Below are 19,809 nucleotides of genomic sequence, written 5' to 3'. Positions count from 1 at the left end.
ATTTTTATGCTAACAAATTTGTTCTCTGAAAAGTGTCCACAAAGCCAAGTCTCTGATTAACACCTTTGTAGGGATGGTTTTTCACCTATTACTAAATTAAACTTGCTTCATTGGAAAGGCAGCAAGATGTATCCTCATTTCAATGTCTACTGAAATAATACAGGTTGACACCAGGAAACATTAACGCCACTGCATCCTTGCTGCTTTCTCATGTGGAAGTCTGTTTAATGTGAAAACAAGGTGATATCTAATTAGCACACAGGTAAGGAATTAAGAAAATCTTTATTTAAGGGTGAAGATGTTTCTCACAAAATCGTTGCCCCAATGCATCATTGAAATTCAAGCTGGAAAGATGATTTTAATATATCACTTGTACATTTTGTATTGCTCTTCTGGTGACAATGTAGTTTGTTTTTGTCAATTACCATTTTAATAATAGGGTAAAGAAAATGAAGTGGATTTTTGAAAGAAAACAATACTGTCAATATACTATTAAAACAAATTAAAATGGTAAAAGTTATTGTACTTAAAGTAAAAATAAAAGAGACAAAATATCAATCCCAGTTTTGGATTACTTTAATTAACAAACAAAAAAATGCATATAGCAGAGGATAGTTTCAATCTGCCTACCTCTGGGTTATGGGCCCAGCATGCTTCCATTGCAGTACTCTGCTGCACATGTAAGTGCAAGAGATCCTGAAGCACTCACTCATCATGGGAAAGTACCAATGTGTTTCTTCGTTGGTTGATGGAAGAAACATCTTACAAAAACTCTCCAGATTATTGACTTTTTAAAGTTTTTCTAGGAAACGTTTTAGATGAATGCTTATTAGCCTTTGTCAGTATGGACTTTTGCAAAGTGTTTCTGTGGCGCAATCAGTTAGTATGTATGGCTATTAACCATAAGGTTGGTGGTTCAATCCCACCCAGGGACCTAATTGACCTTGTTATCAGATTTTGGTGATCTTTAAGTAGACAAGTCAAAATTTCAAACCCCCTGTTATGGTGTAGGGTACCTGGCCTTCTCTGATGTAATCAGAGTTAGATTTGATTCAGTGATTTTATAAAAACAGCTAGGAAGCACAATTTAGCAGTGGGTTGCAGAGAAAAAAAATATGCTGGCAGAAAAATCCAATTGAGTGATTAAACAGCTCTTCATTTTCTGGCTTTATTTTTATGCTAACAAATTTGTTCTCTGAAAAGTGTCCACAAAGCCAAGTCTCTGATTAACACCTTTGTAAGGATGGTTTTTCACCTATTACTAAATTAAACTTGCTTCATTGGAAAGGCAGCAAGATGCATCCTCATTTCAATGTCTACTGAAATAATACAAGTTGACACCAGGAAACATTAACGCCACTGCATCCTTGCTGCTTTCTCATGTGGAAGTCTGTTTAATATGAAAACAAGGTGATATCTAATTAGCACACAGGTAAGGAATTAAGAAAATCTTTATTTAAGGGTGAAGATGTTTCTCACAAAATCGTTGCCCCAATGCATCATTGAAATTCAAGCTGGAAATATGATTTTAATATATCACTTGTACATTTTGTATTGCTCTTCTGGTGACAATGTAGTTTGTTTTTGTCAATTACCATTTTAATAATAGGGTAAAGAAAATGAAGTGGATTTTTGAAAGAAAACAATACTGTCAATATACTATTAAAACAAATTAAAATGGTAAAAGTTATTGTACTTTAAGTAAAAATAAAAGAGACAAAATATCAATCCCAGTTTTGGATTACTTTAATTAACAAAAAAAATGCATATAGCAGAGGATAGTTTCAATCTGCCTACCTCTGGGTTATGGGCCCAGCATGCTTCCATTGCAGTACTCTGCTGCACATGTAAGTGCAAGAGATCCTGAAGCACTCACTCATCATGGGAAAGTACCAATGTGTTTCTTCGTTGGTTGATGGAAGAAACATCTTACAAAAACTCTCCAGATTATTGACTTTTTAAAGTTTTTCTAGGAAACGTTTTAGATGAATGCTTATTAGCCTTTGTCAGTATGGACTTTTGCAAAGTGTCTCTGTGGCGCAATCGGTTAGTGTGTTTGGCTATTAACCAAAATGTTGGTGGTTCAATCCCACCCAGGGACGTAATTAACCTTGTGATCAGATTTTGGTGATATTTAAGGAGACAAGTCAAAATTTCAAACCTCCTCTTATGGTGTAGGGTACATGGCCTTCTCTGATGTAATCAGAGTTAGATTTGATTCAGTGATTTTATAAAAAACAGCTAGGAAGCACAATTTAGCAGTGGGTTGCAGAGAAAAAAAATATGCTGGCAGAAAAATCCAATCGAGTGATTAAACAGCTCTTCATTTTCTGGCTTTATTTTTATGCTAACAAATTTGTTCTCTGAAAAGTGTCCACAAAGCCAAGTCTCTGATTAACACCTTTGTAAGGATGGTTTATCACCTATTACTAAATTAAACTTGCTTCATTGGAAAGGCAGCAAGATGCATCCTCATTTCAATGTCTACTGAAATAATACAAGTTGACACCAGGAAACATTAACGCCACTGCATCCTTGCTGCTTTCTCATGTGGAAGTCTGTTTAATGTGAAAACAAGGTGATATCTAATTAGCACACAGGTAAGGAATTAAGAAAATCTTTATTTAAGGGTGAAGATGTTTCTCACAAAATTGTTGACCCAATGCAACATTGAAATTCAAGCTGGAAAGATGATTTTAATATATCACTTGTACATTTTGTATTGCTCTTCTGGTGACAATGTAGTTTGTTTTTGTCAATTACCATTTTAATAATAGGGTAAAGAAAATGAAGTGGATTTTTGAAAGAAAACAATACTGTCAATATACTATTAAAACAAATTAAAATGGTAAAAGTTATTGTACTTTAAGTAAAAATAAAAGAGACAAAATATCAATCCCAGTTTTGGATTACTTTAATTAACAAAAAAAAAATGCATATAGCAGAGGATAGTTTCAATCTGCCTACCTCTCGGTTATGAGCCCAGCATGCTTCCATTGCAGTACTCTGCTGCACATGTAAGTTCAAGAGATCCTGAAGCACTCACTCATCATGGGAAAGTACCAATGTGTTTCTTCGTTGGTTGATGGAAGAAACATCTTACAAAAACTCTCCAGATTATTGACTTTTTAAAGTTTTTCTAGGAAACGTTTTAGATGAATGCTTATTAGCCTTTGTCAGTATGAACTTTTTGCAAAGTGTCTCTGTGGCGCAATCAGTTAGTGTGTACGGCTATTAACCAAAAGGTTGGTGGTTCAATCCCACCCAGGGACCTAATTGACCTTGTTATCAGGTTTTGGTGATCTTTAAGTAGACAAGTCAAAATTTCAAACCCCCTGTTATGGTGTAGGGTACCTGGCCTTCTCTGATGTAATCAGAGTTAGATTTGATTCAGTGATTTTATAAAAACAGCTAGGAAGCACAATTTAGCAGTGGGTTGCAGAGAAAAAAAATATGCTGGCAGAAAAATCCAATTGAGTGATTAAACAGCTCTTTATTTTCTGGCTTTATTTTTATGCTAACAAATTTGTTCTCTGAAAAGTGTCCACAAAGCCAAGTCTCTGATTAACACCTTTGTAAGGATGGTTTTTCACCTATTACTAAATTAAACTTGCTTCATTGGAAAGGCAGCAAGATGCATCCTCATTTCAATGTCTACTGAAATAATACAGGTTGACACCAGGAAACATTAACGCCACTGCATCCTTGCTGCTTTCTCATATGGAAGTCTGTTTAATGTGAAAACAAGGTGATATCTAATTAGCACACAGGTAAGGAATTAAGAAAATCTTTATTTAAGGGTGAAGATGTTTCTCACAAAATCGTTGCCACAATGCATCATTGAAATTCAAGCTGGAAATATGATTTTAATATATCACTTGTACATTTTGTATTGCTCTTCTGGTGACAATGTAGTTTGTTTTTGTCAATTACCATTTTAATAATAGGGTAAAGAAAATTAAGTGGATTTTTGAAAGAAAACAATACTGTCAATATACTATTAAAACAAATTAAAATGGTAAAAGTTATTGTACTTTAAGTAAAAATAAAAGAGCCAAAATATCAATCCCAGTTTTGGATTACTTTAAATAAAAAAAAAAATGCATATAGCAGAGGATAGTTTCAACCTGCCTACCTCTGGGTTATGGGCCCAGCATGCTTCCATTGCTGTACTCTGCTGCACATGTAAGTGCAAGAGATCCTGAAGCACTCACTTATCATGGGAAAGTACCAATGTGTTTCTTCGTTGGTTGATAGAAGAAACATCTTACAAAAACTCTCCAGATTATTGACTTTTTTAAGTTTTTCTAGGAAACGTTTTAGATGAATGCTTATTAGCATTTGTCAGTATGTAGTTTTGCAAAGTGTCTCTGTGGCGCAATCAGTTAGTGTGTACGGCTATTAACCAAAAGGTTGGTGGTTCAATCCCACCCAGGGACGTAATTGACCTTGTTATCAGATTTTGGTGATCTTTAAGTAGACAAGTCAAATTTCATACCCCCTGTTATGGTGTAGGGTACCTGGCCTTCTCTGATGTAATCAGAGTTAGATTTGATTCAGTGATTTTATAAAAACATCTAGGAAGCACAATTTAGCAGTGGGTTGCAGAGAAAAAGAAATATGCTGGCAAAAAAATCCAATTGAGTGATTAAACAGCTCTTCATTTTCTGGCTTTATTTTTATGCTAACAAATTTGTTCTCTGAAAAGTGTCCACAAAGCCAAGTCTCTGATTAACACCTTTGTAGGGATGGTTTTTCACCTATTACTAAATTAAACTTGCTTCATTGGAAAGGCAGCAAGATGTATCCTCATTTCAATGTCTACTGAAATAATACAGGTTGACACCAGGAAACATTAACGCCACTGCATCCTTGCTGCTTTCTCATGTGGAAGTCTGTTTAATGTGAAAACAAGGTGATATCTAATTAGCACACAGGTAAGGAATTAAGAAAATCTTTATTTAAGGGTGAAGATGTTTCTCACAAAATTGTTGACCCAATGCATCATTGAAATTCAAGCTGGAAAGATGATTTTAATATATCACTTGTACATTTTGTATTGCTCTTCTGGTGACAATGTAGTTTGTTTTTGTCAATTACCATTTTAATAATAGGGTAAAGAAAATGAAGTGGATTTTTGAAAGAAAACAATACTGTCAATATACTATTAAAACAAATTAAAATGGTAAAAGTTATTGTACTTTAAGTAAAAATAAAAGAGACAAAATATCAATCCCAGTTTTGGATTACTTTAATTAACAAAAAAAATGCATATAGCAGAGGATAGTTTCAATCTGCCTACCTCTGGGTTATGGGCCCAGCATGCTTCCATTGCAGTACTCTGCTGCACATGTAAGTGCAAGAGATCCTGAAGCACTCACTCATCATGGGAAAGTACCAATGTGTTTCTTCGTTGGTTGATGGAAGAAACATCTTACAAAAACTCTCCAGATTATTGACTTTTTAAAGTTTTTCTAGGAAACGTTTTAGATGAATGCTTATTAGCCTTTGTCAGTATGGACTTTTGCAAAGTGTCTCTGTGGCGCAATCGGTTAGTGTGTTTAGCTATTAACCAAAATGTTGGTGGTTCAATCCCACCCAGGGACCTAATTGACCTTGTTATCAGATTTTGGTGATCTTTAAGTAGACAAGTCAAAATTTCAAACCCCCTGTTATGGTGTAGGGTACCTGGCCTTCTCTGATGTAATCAGAGTTAGATTTGATTCAGTGATTTTATAAAAACAGCTAGGAAGCACAATTTAGCAGTGGGTTGCAGAGAAAAAAAATATGCTGGCAGAAAAATCCAATTGAGTGATTAAACAGCTCTTTATTTTCTGGCTTTATTTTTATGCTAACAAATTTGTTCTCTGAAAAGTGTCCACAAAGCCAAGTCTCTGATTAACACCTTTGTAAGGATGGTTTTTCACCTATTACTAAATTAAACTTGCTTCATTGGAAAGGCAGCAAGATGCATCCTCATTTCAATGTCTACTGAAATAATACAGGTTGACACCAGGTAACATTAACGCCACTGCATCCTTGCTGCTTTCTCATGTGGAAGTCTGTTTAATGTGAAAACAAGGTGATATCTAATTAGCACACAGGTAAGGAATTAAGAAAATCTTTATTTAAGGGTGAAGATGTTTCTCACAAAATCGTTGCCCCAATGCATCATTGAAATTCAAGCTGGAAAGATGATTTTAATATATCACTTGTACATTTTGTATTGCTCTTCTGGTGACAATGTAGTTTGTTTTTGTCAATTACCATTTTAATAATAGGGTAAAGAAAATTAAGTGGATTTTTGAAAGAAAACAATACTGTCAATATACTATTAAAACAAATTAAAATGGTAAAAGTTATTGTACTTTAAGTAAAAATAAAAGAGCCAAAATATCAATCCCAGTTTTGGATTACTTTAATTAACAAACAAAAAAATGCATATAGCAGAGGATAGTTTCAATCTGCCTACCTCTGGGTTATGGGCCCAGCATGCTTCCATTGCTGTACTCTGCTGCACATGTAAGTGCAAGAGATCCTGAAGCACTCACTCATCATGGGAAAGTACCAATGTGTTTCTTCGTTGGTTGATAGAAGAAACATCTTACAAAAACTCTCCAGATTATTGACTTTTTAAAGTTTTTCTAGGAAACGTTTTAGATGAATGCTTATTAGCATTTGTCAGTATGTAGTTTTGCAAAGTGTCTCTGTGGCGCAATCAGTTAGTGTGTACGGCTATTAACCAAAAGGTTGGTGGTTCAATCCCACCCAGGGACGTAATTGACCTTGTTATCAGATTTTGGTGATCTTTAAGTAGACAAGTGAAATTTCATACCCCCTGTTATGGTGTAGGGTACCTGGCCTTCTCTGATGTAATCAGAGTTAGATTTGATTCAGTGATTTTATAAAAACATCTAGGAAGCACAATTTAGCAGTGGGTTGCAGAGAAAAAGAAATATGCTGGCAAAAAAATCAAATTGCGTGATTAAACAGGTCTTCATTTTCTGGCTTTATTTTTATGCTAACAAATTTGTTCTCTGAAAAGTGTCCACAAAGCCAAGTCTCTGATTAACACCTTTGTAGGGATGGTTTTTCACCTATTACTAAATTAAACTTGCTTCATTGGAAAGGCAGCAAGATGTATCCTCATTTCAATGTCTACTGAAATAATACAGGTTGACACCAGGAAACATTAACGCCACTGCATCCTTGCTGCTTTCTCATGTGGAAGTCTGTTTAATGTGAAAACAAGGTGATATCTAATTAGCACACAGGTAAGGAATTAAGAAAATCTTTATTTAAGGGTGAAGATGTTTCTCACAAAATTGTTGACCCAATGCATCATTGAAATTCAAGCTGGAAAGATGATTTTAATATATCACTTGTACATTTTGTATTGCTCTTCTGGCGACAATGTAGTTTGTTTTTGTCAATTACCATTTTAATAATAGGGTAAAGAAAATGAAGTGGATTTTTGAAAGAAAACAATACTGTCAATATACTATTAAAACAAATTAAAATGGTAAAAGTTATTGTACTTTAAGTAAAAATAAAAGAGACAAAATATCAATCCCAGTTTTGGATTACTTTAATTAACAAAAAAAATGCATATAGCAGAGGATAGTTTCAATCTGCCTACCTCTGGGTTATGAGCCCAGCATGCTTCCATTGCAGTACTCTGCTGCACATGTAAGTGCAAGAGATCCTGAAGCACTCACTCATCATGGGAAAGTACCAATGTGTTTCTTCGTTGGTTGATGGAAGAAACATCTTACAAAAACTCTCCAGATTATTGACTTTTTAAAGTTTTTCTAGGAAACGTTTTAGATGAATGCTTATTAGCCTTTGTCAGTATGGACTTTTGCAAAGTGTCTCTCTGGCGCAATCAGTTAGTAGGTGCGGCTATTAACCAAAAGGTTGGTGGTTCAATCCCACCCAGGGACCTAATTGACCTTGTTATCAGATTTTGGTGATCTTTAAGTAGACAAGTCAAAATTTCAAACCCCCTGTTATGGTGTAGGGTACCTGGCCTTCTCTGATGTAATCAGAGTTAGATTTGATTCAGTGATTTTATAAAAACAGCTAGCTGAATTTTCCAATGCGTAGCTCTTTGCAAAAGAGAGATATTGGCAAGGAAAAGCTGTCTTGTACCTTTGCATTTTTCTCCCAAACGAAGGACACTAGAAAGAAAATTTTAGAGCCTCCTGTTAGGCCATCATCTACACGACATAGTCCTGAATTTTCCAATGCGCAGCTCTTTGCAAAAGAGAGATATTGGCAAGGAAAAGCTGTCTTGTACCTTTGCATTTTTCTCCCAAACGCAGGACACTAGAAAGAAAATTTTAAAGCCTCCTGTTAGGCCATCATCTACACGACATAGTCCTGAATTTTCCAATGCGCAGCTCTTTGCAAAAAAGAGAGATATTGGCAAGGAAAAGCTGTTTTGTACCTTTGCATTTTTCTCCCAAACGAAGGTCACTAGAAAGAAAATTTTAAAGCCTCCTGTTAGGCCATCATCTACACGACATAGCCCTGAATTTTCCAATGCGCAGCTCTTTGCAAAAGAGAGATATTGGCAAGGAAAAGCTGTCTTGTACCTTTGCATTTTTCTCCCAAACGAAGGACACTAGAAAGAAAATTTTAAAGCCTCCTGTTAGGCCATCATCTACACGACATAGCCCTGAATTTTCCAATGCGTAGCTCTTTGCAAAAGAGAGATATTGGCAAGGAAAAGCTGTCTTGTACCTTTGCATTTTTCTCCCAAACGAAGGACACTAGAAAGATAATTTTAAAGCCTCCTGTTAGGCCATCATCTACACGACATAGCCCTGAATTTTCCAATGCGCAGCTCTTTGCAAAAGAGAGATACTGGCAAGTAAAAGCTGTCTTGTACCTTTGCATTTTTCTCCCAAACTAAGGACACTAGAAAGAAAATTTTAAAGCCTCCTGTTAGGCCATCATCTACACGACATAGCCCTGAATTTTCCAATGCGCAGCTCTTTGCAAAAGAGAGATATTGGCAAGGAAAAGCTGTCTTGTACCTTTGCATGTTTCTCCCAAACGAAGGTCACTAAAAAGAAAATTTTAAAGCCTCCTGTTAGGCCATCATCTACACGACATAGCCCTGAATTTTCCAAAGCGTAGCTCTTTGCAAAAGAGAGATATTGGCAAGGAAAAGCTGTCTTGTACCTTTGCATTTTTCTTCCAAACGAAGGACACTAGAAAGATAATTTTAAAGCCTCCTGTTAGGCCATCATCTACACGACATAGCCCTGAATTTTCCAATGCGTAGCTCTTTGCAAAAGAGAGATATTGGCAAGGAAAAGCTGTCTTGTACCTTTGCATTTTTCTCCCAAACGAAGGACACTAGAATGAAAATTTTAAAGCCTCCTGTTAGGCCATCATCTACACGACATAGCCCTTAATTTTCCAATGCGTAGCTCTTTGCAAAAGAGAGATATTGGCAAGGAAAAACTGTCTTGTACCTTTGCATTTTTCTCCCAAACGAAGGACACTAGAAAGATAATTTTAAAGCCTCCTGTTAGGCCATCATCTACACGACATAGCCCTGAATTTTCCAATGCGCAGCTCTTTGCAAAAGAGAGATATTGGCAAGGAAAAGCTGTCTTGTACCTTTGCATTTTTCTCCCAAACGAAGGACACTAGAAAGAAAATTTTAAAGCCTCCTGTTAGGCCATCATCTACACGACATAGCCCTGAATTTTCCAATGCGCAGCTCTTTGCAAAAGAGAGATATTGGCAAGGAAAAGCTTTCTTGTACCTTTGCATTTTTCTCCCAAACGAAGGTCACTAGAAAGAAAATTTTAAAGCCTCCTGTTAGGCCATCATCTACACGACATAGCCCTGAATTTTCCAATGCGTAGCTCTTTGCAAAAGAGAGATATTGGCAAGGAAAAGCTGTCTTGTACCTTTGCATTTTTCTCCCAAACGAAAGACACTAGAAAGAAAATTGTAAAGCCTCCTGTTAGGCCATCATCTACACGACATAGCCCTGAATTTTCCAATGCGCAGCTCTTTGCAAAAGAGAGATATTGGCAAGGAAAAGCTGTCTTGTACCTTTGCATTTTTCTCCCAAACGAAGGACACTAGAAAGAAAATTTTAAAGCCTCCTGTTAGGTCATCATCTACACGACATAGTCCTGAATTTTCCAATGCGCAGCTCTTTGCAAAAGAGAGATATTGGCAAGGAAAAGCTGTCTTGTACCTTTGCATTTTTCTCCCAAACGAAGGTCACTAGAATGAAAATTTTAAAGCCTCCTGTTAGGCCATCATCTACACGACATAGCCCTGAATGTTCCAATGCGTAGCTCTTTGCAAAAGAGAGATATTGGCAAGGAAAAGCTGTCTTGTACCTTTGCATTTTTCTCCCAAACGAAGGACACTAGAAAGATAATTTTAAAGCCTCCTGTTAGGCCATCATCTACATGACATAGCCCTGAATTTTCCAAGGCGCAGCTCTTTGCAAAAGAGAGATATTGGCAAGGAAAAGCTGTCTTGTACCTTTGCATTTTTCTCCCAAACGAAGGACACTAGAAAGAAAATTTTAAAGCCTCCTGTTAGGCCATCATCTACACGACATAGCCCTGCATTTTCCAATGCGCAGCTCTTTGCAAAAGAGAGATATTGGCAAGGAAAAGCTGTCTTGTACCTTTGCATTTTTCTCCCAAACGAAGGACACTAGAAAGAAAATTTTAAAGCCTCCTGTTAGTGCTTCATCTACACGACATAGCCCTGAATTTTCCAATGCGTAGCTCTTTGCAAAAGAGAGATATTGGCAAGGAAAAGCTGTCTTGTACCTTTGCATTTTTCTCCCAAACGAAGGACACTAGAAAGAAAATTTTAAAGCCTCCTCTTAGGCCATCATCTACACGACATAGCCCTGAATTTTCCAATGCGCAGCTCTTTGCAAAAGAGAGATATTGGCAAGGAAAAGCTGTCTTGTACCTTTGCATTTTTCTCCCAAACGAAGGACACTAGAAAGAAAATTTTAAAGCCTCCTGTTAGGCCATCATCTACACGACATAGCCCTGAATTTTGCAATGCGCAGCTCTTTGCAAAAGAGAGATATTGGCAAGGAAAAGCTGTCTTGTACCTTTGCATTTTTCTCCCAAACGAAGGTCACTAGAAAGAAAATTTTAAAGCCTCCTGTTAGGCCATCATCTACACGACATAGCCCTGAATTTTCCAATGCGTAGCTCTTTGCAAAAGAGAGATATTGGCAAGTAAAAGCTGTCTTGTACCTTTGCATTTTTCTCCCAAACGAAGGACACTAGAAAGAAAATTTTAAAGCCTCCTGTTAGGCCATCATCTACACGACATAGCCCTGAATTTTCCAATGCGCAACTCTTTGCAAAAGAGAGATATTGGCAAGGAAAAGCTGTCTTGTACCTTTGCATTTTTCTCCCAAACGAAGGACACTAGAAAGAAAATTTTAAAGCCACCTGTTAGGCCATCATCTACACGACATAGACCTGAATTTTCCAATGCGTAGCTCTTTGCAAAAGAGAGATATTGGCAAGGAAAAGCTGTCTTGTACCTTTGCATTTTTCTCCCAAACGAAGGACACTAGAATGAAAATTTTAAAGCCTCCTGTTAGTGCTTCATCTACACGGTATAGCCCTGAATTTTCCAATGCGTAGCTCTTTGCAAAAGAGAGATATTGGCAAGGAAAAGCTGTCTTGTACCTTTGCATTTTTCTCCCAAACGAAGGACACTAGAATGAAAATTTTAAAACCTCCTGTTAGTGCTTCATCTACACGGTATAGCCCTGAATTTTCCAATGCGTAGCTCTAAAAATCCAATTGAGTGATTAAACAGCTCTTCATTTCTGGCTTTATTTTTATGCTAACAAATTTGTTCTCTGAAAAGTGTCCACAAAGCCAAGTCTCTGATTAACACCTTTGTAGGGATGGTTTTTCACCTATTACTAAATTAAACTTGCTTCATTGGAAAGGCAGCAAGATGCATCCTCATTTCAATGTCTACTGAAATAATGCAAGTTGACACCAGGAAACATTAATGCCACTGCATCCTTGCTGCTTTCTCATGTGGAAGTCTGTTTAATGTGAAAACAAGGTGATATCTAATTAGCACACAGGTAAGGAATTAAGAAAATCTTTATTTAAGGGTGAAGATGTTTCTCACAAAATCGTTGCCCCAATGCATCATTGAAATTCAAGCTGGAAATATGATTTTAATACATCACTTGTACATTTTGTATTGCTCTTCTGGTGACAATGTAGTTTGTTTTTGTCAATTACCATTTTAATAATAGGGTAAAGAAAATTAAGTGGATTTTTGAAAGAAAACAATACTGTCAATATACTATTAAAACAAATTAAAATGGTAAAAGTTATTGTACTTTAAGTAAAAATAAAAGAGCCAAAATATCAATCCCAGTTTTGGATTACTTTAATTAACAAACAAAAAAATGCATATAGCAGAGGATAGTTTCAATCTGCCTACCTCTGGGTTATGGGCCCAGCATGCTTCCATTGCTGTACTCTGCTGCACATATAAGTGCAAGAGATCCTGAAGCACTCACTCATCATGGGAAAGTACCAATGTGTTTCTTCGTTGGTTGATAGAAGAAACATCTTACAAAAACTCTCCAGATTATTGACTTTTTTAAGTTTTTCTAGGAAACGTTTTAGATGAATGCTTATTAGCATTTGTCAGTATGTGCTTTTGGAAAGTGTCTCTGTGGCGCAATCAGTTAGTGTGTACGGCTATTAACCAAAAGGTTGGTGGTTCAATCCCACCCAGGGACGTAATTGACCTTGTATTCAGATTACTTGCCATAGTGTATAAAATCTTATTTTATATATATATATATATATATATATATATAATATATATATATGACTTGGGGTTTGTTTTATTAGATAGAGCATGTCCCTGTGAAGTGCCTTTTTGGGGTTGTGGTTTTTCAGAAAGTTACAGGTTTTTTTTAATTAAGAGAAATATGCCCCATTATAGAGATCGGGCATTTCAATTTGTTGCGCCTGCGCAGTGGCCGCCAGCAGGGGGTGTACTAGAGTGTCTTCTCTTGAGAGCCGCAATATGGCCGCCTTCTCCCCGGTTATTCTGTAAATAGGAAAATAACCTCACAGCGGTGAGTGAAGACCAGATCCAGTGAGCTCCCATTAACATGGGAGGGTGAGGAGGTCCACTGGGAGAGACCAAGTGAAGAGGTGAGGTTAAGGAGTTTAGAGGCAGGGGATTGTGTGGGGATGTCAATAGGGATGTTGAAATCGCCTAGGATAATGGTGGGAATGTCAGAAGAGAGGAAGTGAGGAAGCCAGGAAGCAAAGTTGTCGATGAATTTGGAAGCAGTGCCAGGGGGGGCGGTAAATGACAGCTACTCTAAGATGGACTGGTTGGAAGAGGCATATGGCGTGGACCTCAAATGTAGAGAATATAAGGGATGGTTCTGGTGGTATGAGTTGGTAGGAGTAACTAGAAGGTAAAAGGACCCCAACACCACCCCCATGGCGACCCCCAGGTCGGGGTGTGTGTGTGAATGTAAGGCCCCCAGCAGAGAGAGCAGCAGCAGTAGTAGTGTCAGAGGGCGTAATCCAAGTTTCAGTAATGGCTAGTAGGTGTAGGGAGTTGGAAATGAAAAGGTCATGAGTGGGGACCAGTTTGTTACAAACAGATCTGGCATTCCAGAGGGCACAGGATAGGGGGTATGAGTTTGTGGGAGAGATGTGAATTAGATTTTCAGGGTTGCTGTAGCGATGAGGTGGGATTAATTTTGAGGGCAGGGATGATGAGAGAGTAGTGATGGTACGGGTGCCTGAGCTAGGAGGGGAAACTGCAGGAGGTGGGCAGGGAGGGAGGTCAGTGTGATGTGGATGGGGGTGTGGGGAGGTGACAGGGAAGGGAGAGAGGGAGCAGGGCTGAGTTGTGGGGTAGCAGGACCATGGGGCAGAGGTGAATGAAAGTGGGGTAACAGGAAAGGTGGGGGAAGGAAACAGAGGGATGGAGGGGAGACAGAGGAGGGGAGAGAGGAGGAGGTGGAGGAGACTAGTGGGGAAGGATAAAGATACATTATTAGGTAGACACTGAGTGATGTGGGGAGTATAAGAAAACCTTGACATAGTGTTAAGTAGGTAAATAGGTTGAAGTAGTGGAAGTAGGAGAGGAGACTGTAAGTCAATCCGAGCAGAAGAATTGCAGAAATGCAGGTGAGAAAAGCAGTGTAGGCTCAAGGGGTGTAGATTTAGTATGAAATGAGTCAAAAGCGTAGATAAAGTGGGTGCAGAAATGTATTTGGAGTGTAAGAAATGAAAGGATTGTGAGAGGTTTAAGAAGCAATGGTAATTATGTTAGATGTTTTAAGTGTTTGCAGGTAAAATTGCATTGGTGCAGCTGTGCTTAAAAAACAAAATTACAATAATACAGATACAGGCATTTGTAGGTGAAATGGATGGTTTATGAAATGTCCAAGTAAGGTAGTTCTGTGCTATGTAATCAGATGCAACAATCAGGAGGTGAGTGATCTGAGGAGTAAGTGACTCACATTTGTTATTAGTTCTTCAGTTTTCTTTGTTTTGTTAGATTGGTGTGCTTCTGTTTTCCTTCTTTTTCACTTCGATTGAACGCTGATTGAACACTGCTGTTATGTGTCAATTTTATCACGCTTTGATAAAAATGCACGCTTAGATCAATAAATGCACAGCCAAATGGCTTTGCACAGCCTACACCATTGGACTTAAGTAGAAGATATTACAAGTGAAACCAATAATTGAAATCTGTAACCACACCCCACCCCCTCAAATGCCAGGCAATAAATTACCTTAAAAACAACAACCAGGCATTCCACAAAGATTAAACTGGGTCTATATCATTCAAAACTTTAAAAAAGTACTTCAAAATCACATACTATGCAATAATGTTTCAATTTGCATAACCCAGCAGAATTAGCTTTGCATATATAGATATAGTGCAGCAGAATATATTGGTGGTTGTAGTCAATTGTAATTACCTGTAGGTGACAAGAAGAGAAGAAACGTCAATTCACAATCGATATCAGCTGAAGATAAATTAACGCTGATTGAACGCTGCTGTTATGTGTCAATTTTATCACGCTTTGATAAAAATGCACGCTTGGATCAATAAATGCACAGCCAAACGGCTTTGCACAGCCTACACCATTGGACTTAAGTAGAAGACTATTACAAGTGAAACCAATAATTGAAATCTGTAACCACACCCCACCCCCTCAAATGCCAGGCAATAAATTACCTTAAAAACAACAACCAGGCATTCCACAAAGATTAAACTGGGTCTATATCATTCAAAACTTTAAAAAAGTACTTAAAAATCACATACTATGCAATAATGTTTCAATTTGCATTACCCAGCAGAATTAGCTTTGCATATATAGATATAGTGCAGCAGAATATATTGGTGGTTGTAGTCAATTGTAATTACCTGTAGGTGACAAGAAGAGAAGAAACGTCAATTCACAATCGATATCAGCTGAAGATAAATTAACGCTGATTGAACGCTGCTGTTATGTGTCAATTTTATCACGCTTTGATAAAAATGCACGCTTGGATCAATAAATGCACAGCCAAACGGCTTTGCACAGCCTACACCATTGGACTTAAGTAGAAGACTATTACAAGTGAAACCAATAATTGAAATCTGTAACCACACCCCACCCCCTCAAATGCCAGGCAATAAATTACCTTAAAAACAACAACCAGGCATTCCACAAAGATTAAACTGGGTCTATATCATTCAAAACTTTAAAAAAGTACTTAAAAATCACATACTATGCAATATTGTTTCAATTTGCATTACCCAGCAGAATTAGCTTTGCATATATAGATATAGTGCAGCAGAATATATTGGTGGTTGTAGTCAATTGTAATTACTCAGCAGAATTAGCTTTTCATATATAGATATAGTGCAGCAGAATATATTGGTGGTTGTAGTCAATTGTAATTACCCAGCAGAATTAGCTTTGCAAATATAGATATAGTGCAGCAGAATATATTGGTGGTTGTAGTCAATTGTAATTACCCAGCAGAATTAGCTTTGCATATATATAGTGCAGCAGAATATATTGGTGGTTGTAGTAAATTGTAATTACCCAGCAGCAGCTCTACTGCACTCAACATCACCAGTGCTCACAATATATATAATGCTATATACTATGCCATAGTGGTGCTTACTATATAACACCTCCTACTGCGTTCCCCCTGGCAATGAGCATGACACCCAGAGAGTGAAACCCCTGGCAATGAGCATGACACCCAGCACGTGAAACTCTTGGCATTGAACAGTTTTTGTAAAAGTAATTAGAAGCTTTACTGTAGGGCATAGTGTATCACAGATATTGTGGTGAGTGACATAATATGTTCCAAAGGGCATTAATGTGTGGGGCTTAACATGGTGGAAATTACTGTACTTTTTTCCCTGTGGTGGCCGAGGTCTGTTGGTGCAGGGTCAAGAACTGGGGTGTAAGGTAGTCTTTGCCTGCAAGGCTACGCTCATTTTATGGAGACCATACCCATACATTTAAGTGTGGCATATACCTGCGCTTGCTCGCGGGGTGAGAACATCTCCCTAATTGAATTCAGCGATATGAATAGATGTTGTGCAGCAGCCACAGAAAGGGTTAATCTCTGCAGCTTGTCACTAAATTACATTGTTGCAATTTTAGCTGGGAGCTGCAATAATTACTCTAATACATAACACAGCCAACACTTCTATATTCACACAATATACTGCATGGTGAATATAGCAGTGGGTTGCAGAGAAAAACAATATGCTGGCAAAAAAATCCAATTGAGTGATTAAACAGCTCTTCATTTTCTGGCTTTATTTTTATGCTAACAAATTTGTTCTCTGAAAAGTGTCCACAAAGCCAAGTATCTGATTAACACCTTTGTAGGGATGGTTTTTCACCTATTACTAAATTAAACTTGCTTCATTGGAAAGGCAGCAAGATGCATCGTCATTTCAATATCTACTGAAATAATACAGGTTGACACCAGGAAACATTAACGCCACTGCATCCTTGCTGCTTTCTCATGTGGAAGTCTGTTTAATGTGAAAACAAGGTGATATCTAATTAGCACACAGGTAAGGAATTAAGAAAATCTTTATTTAAGGGTGAAGATGTTTCTCACAAAATCGTTACCCCAATGCATCATTGAAATTCAAGCTGGAAAGATGATTTTAATATATCACTTGTACATTTTGTATTGCTCTTCTGGTGACAATGTAGTTTGTTTTTGTCAATTACCATTTTAATAATAGGGTAAAGAAAATTAAGTGGATTTTTGAAAGAAAACAATACTATCAATATACTATTAAACAAATTAAAATGGTAAAAGTTATTGTACTTTAAGTAAAAATAAAAGAGCTAAAATATCCATCCCAATTTTGGATTACTTTAATTAAAAAAAATGCATATAGCAGAGGATAGTTTCAATCTGCCTACCTCTGGGTTATCGGCCCAGCATGCTTCCATTGCAGTACTCTGCTGCACATGTAAGTGCAAGAGATCCTGAAGCACTCACTCATCATGGGAAAGTACCAATGTGTTTCTTTGTTGGTTGATGGAAGAAACATCTTACAAAAACTCTCCAGATTATTGACTTTTTAAAGTTTTTCTAGGAAACGTTCTAGATGAATGCTTATTAGCCTTTGTCAGTATGTACTTTTTGCAAAGTGTCTCTGTGGCGCAATCGGTTAGTGTGTTCGGCTATTAACCAAAAGGTTGGTGGTTCAATCCCACCCAGGGATGTAATTGACCTTGTGATCGGATTTTGGTGATATTTAAGTAGACAAGTCAAAATTTCAAACCCCCTGTTATGGTGTGGGTACCTGGCCTTCCCTGATGTAATCAGAGTTAGATTTGATTCAGTGATTTTATAAAAACAGCTAGGAAGCACAATTTAGCAGTAGGTTGCAGAGAAAAAAAATATGCTGGCAGAAAAATCCAATTGAGTGATTAAACAGCTCTTCATTTTCTGGCTTTATTTTTATGCTAACAAATTTGTTCTCTGAAAAGTGTCCACAAAGCCAAGTCTCTGATTAACACCTTTGTAAGGATGGTTTTTCACCTATTGCTAAATTAAACTTGCTTCATTGGAAAGGCAGCAAGATGCATCCTCATTTCAATGTCTACTGAAATAATACAGGTTGACACCAGGAAACATTAACGCCACTGCATCCTTGCTGCTTTCTCATGTGGAAGTCTGTTTAATGTGAAAACAAGGTGATATCTAATTAGCACACAGGTAAGGAATTAAGAAAATCTTTATTTAAGGGTAAAGATGTTTCTCACAAAATCGTTGCCCCAATGCATCATTGAAATTCAACCTGGAAAGATGATTTTAATATATCACTTGTACATTTTGTATTGCTCTTCTGGTGACAATGTAGTTTGTTTTTGTCAATTACCATTTTAATAATAGGGTAAAGAAAATTAAGTGGATTTTTGAAAGAAAACAATACTGTCAATATACTATTAAAACAAATTAAAATGGTAAAAGTTATTGTACTTTAAGTAAAAATAAAAGAGCAAAAATATCCATCCCAGTTTTGGATTACTTTAATTAACAAAAAAAATGCATGTAGCAAAGGATAGTTTCAATCTGCCTACCTCTGGGTTATGGGCCCAGCATGCTTCCATTGCAGTACTCTGCTGCACATGTAAGTGCAAGAGATCCTGAAGCACTCACTCATCATGGGAAAGTACCAATGTGTTTCTTTGTTGGTTGATGGAAGAAACATCTTACAAAAACTCTCCAGATTATTGACTTTTTAAAGTTTTTCTAGGAAACGTTCTAGATGAATGCTTATTAGCCTTTGTCAGTATGTCCTATTTGCAAAGTGTCTCTGTGGCGCAATCGGTTAGTGTGTTCGGCTATTAACCAAAAGGTTGGTGGTTCAATCCCACCCAGGGATGTAATTGTCATTCCAGTCTGCAGAAGTCCGGTATTCGGGAGTTGTCATCTCATCCCAAGAGGTCGTTTGGTTCCCTGGAGTCCTGACTGATCACCGTTTTATATCCAGTGGTGTTCGTGAGTTGCGGCTCTGCCGTGTGTTGCGGCTCAGCCGCTTTACCTTTTATATTTTGTGTTTGGAGCATTTGCGGAGGGTTCCGCTTCCACAAGTCCTCTCTGGTACTTGGCGGTGCCGGGTAGGAGAATTGGACAAGTGGATATTTTGGTTGTCCTTTTTCCTGGCGGTTTCTCCGCACATATTATAGTTTTGAGTTTGCTTAGCCCCTGGCCTGGTTGTTTAGTTAGAGGGCCTCTTGTTATCACCCTGTCTTGGGTTTCCCTTTGTCTCTCATTAAGACCGGGGGGCATCAAAGTTGGGCAGACATAATCCGCCCTTCAAACGCGGCTGCCAAGGGCTCAAGAAACCATAGTCTCGCAGGGGATTTCTGACAACACGGGTGAGACAACAGAGTTAGGGCGCCAGGGGCTATTTTCCTGTCCTGCTCCCTTCCCCAGCATTCCGTTCCAGTGCTCCAGTCCTTGCCATAAGATCTTCTCTGACCAGAGTGCTGGAATCATAACATTATTACCGGCCATACCAAAACTTAAAATTAAACGGGGTTTAATTTTTTCTCATTCAGTTTTGTGAGAGTTTATCGGCCTCATGAATCCAACAGGTTTAGGGCCAAATCCTGGTCAGCTCTTAGTCAGCCAGATTCAAGAACTTACTCAGATGGTTCAGGATCTTTCTCTTTGGGTGAAGTCGCAGGAAGATCTTTTGCGAGCTTCCCCAAGGGTAGTCCCTGAACCAAAGATG

At 37.7% G+C, this 19,809-nt stretch overlaps 1 non-coding gene across 1 annotated transcript; it reads left to right on the top strand.

The window, feature by feature from the left end:
* The first annotated feature begins 2,028 nt into the window (after positions 1-2,028).
* On the top strand, positions 2,029-2,102 carry TRNAN-AUU (transfer RNA asparagine (anticodon AUU)). Its single transcript has one exon. It is a non-coding gene; the product is annotated as a tRNA-Asn (tRNA).
* The last annotated feature ends 17,707 nt before the right edge of the window (positions 2,103-19,809 follow it).

This window comes from Pseudophryne corroboree (genome assembly GCF_028390025.1).
Source record: "Pseudophryne corroboree isolate aPseCor3 chromosome 11 unlocalized genomic scaffold, aPseCor3.hap2 SUPER_11_unloc_2, whole genome shotgun sequence".
In the NCBI taxonomy this organism is placed as follows: Eukaryota; Metazoa; Chordata; class Amphibia; order Anura; family Myobatrachidae; genus Pseudophryne; species Pseudophryne corroboree.
This window is presented reverse-complemented; position numbering and strand designations above follow the sequence as displayed.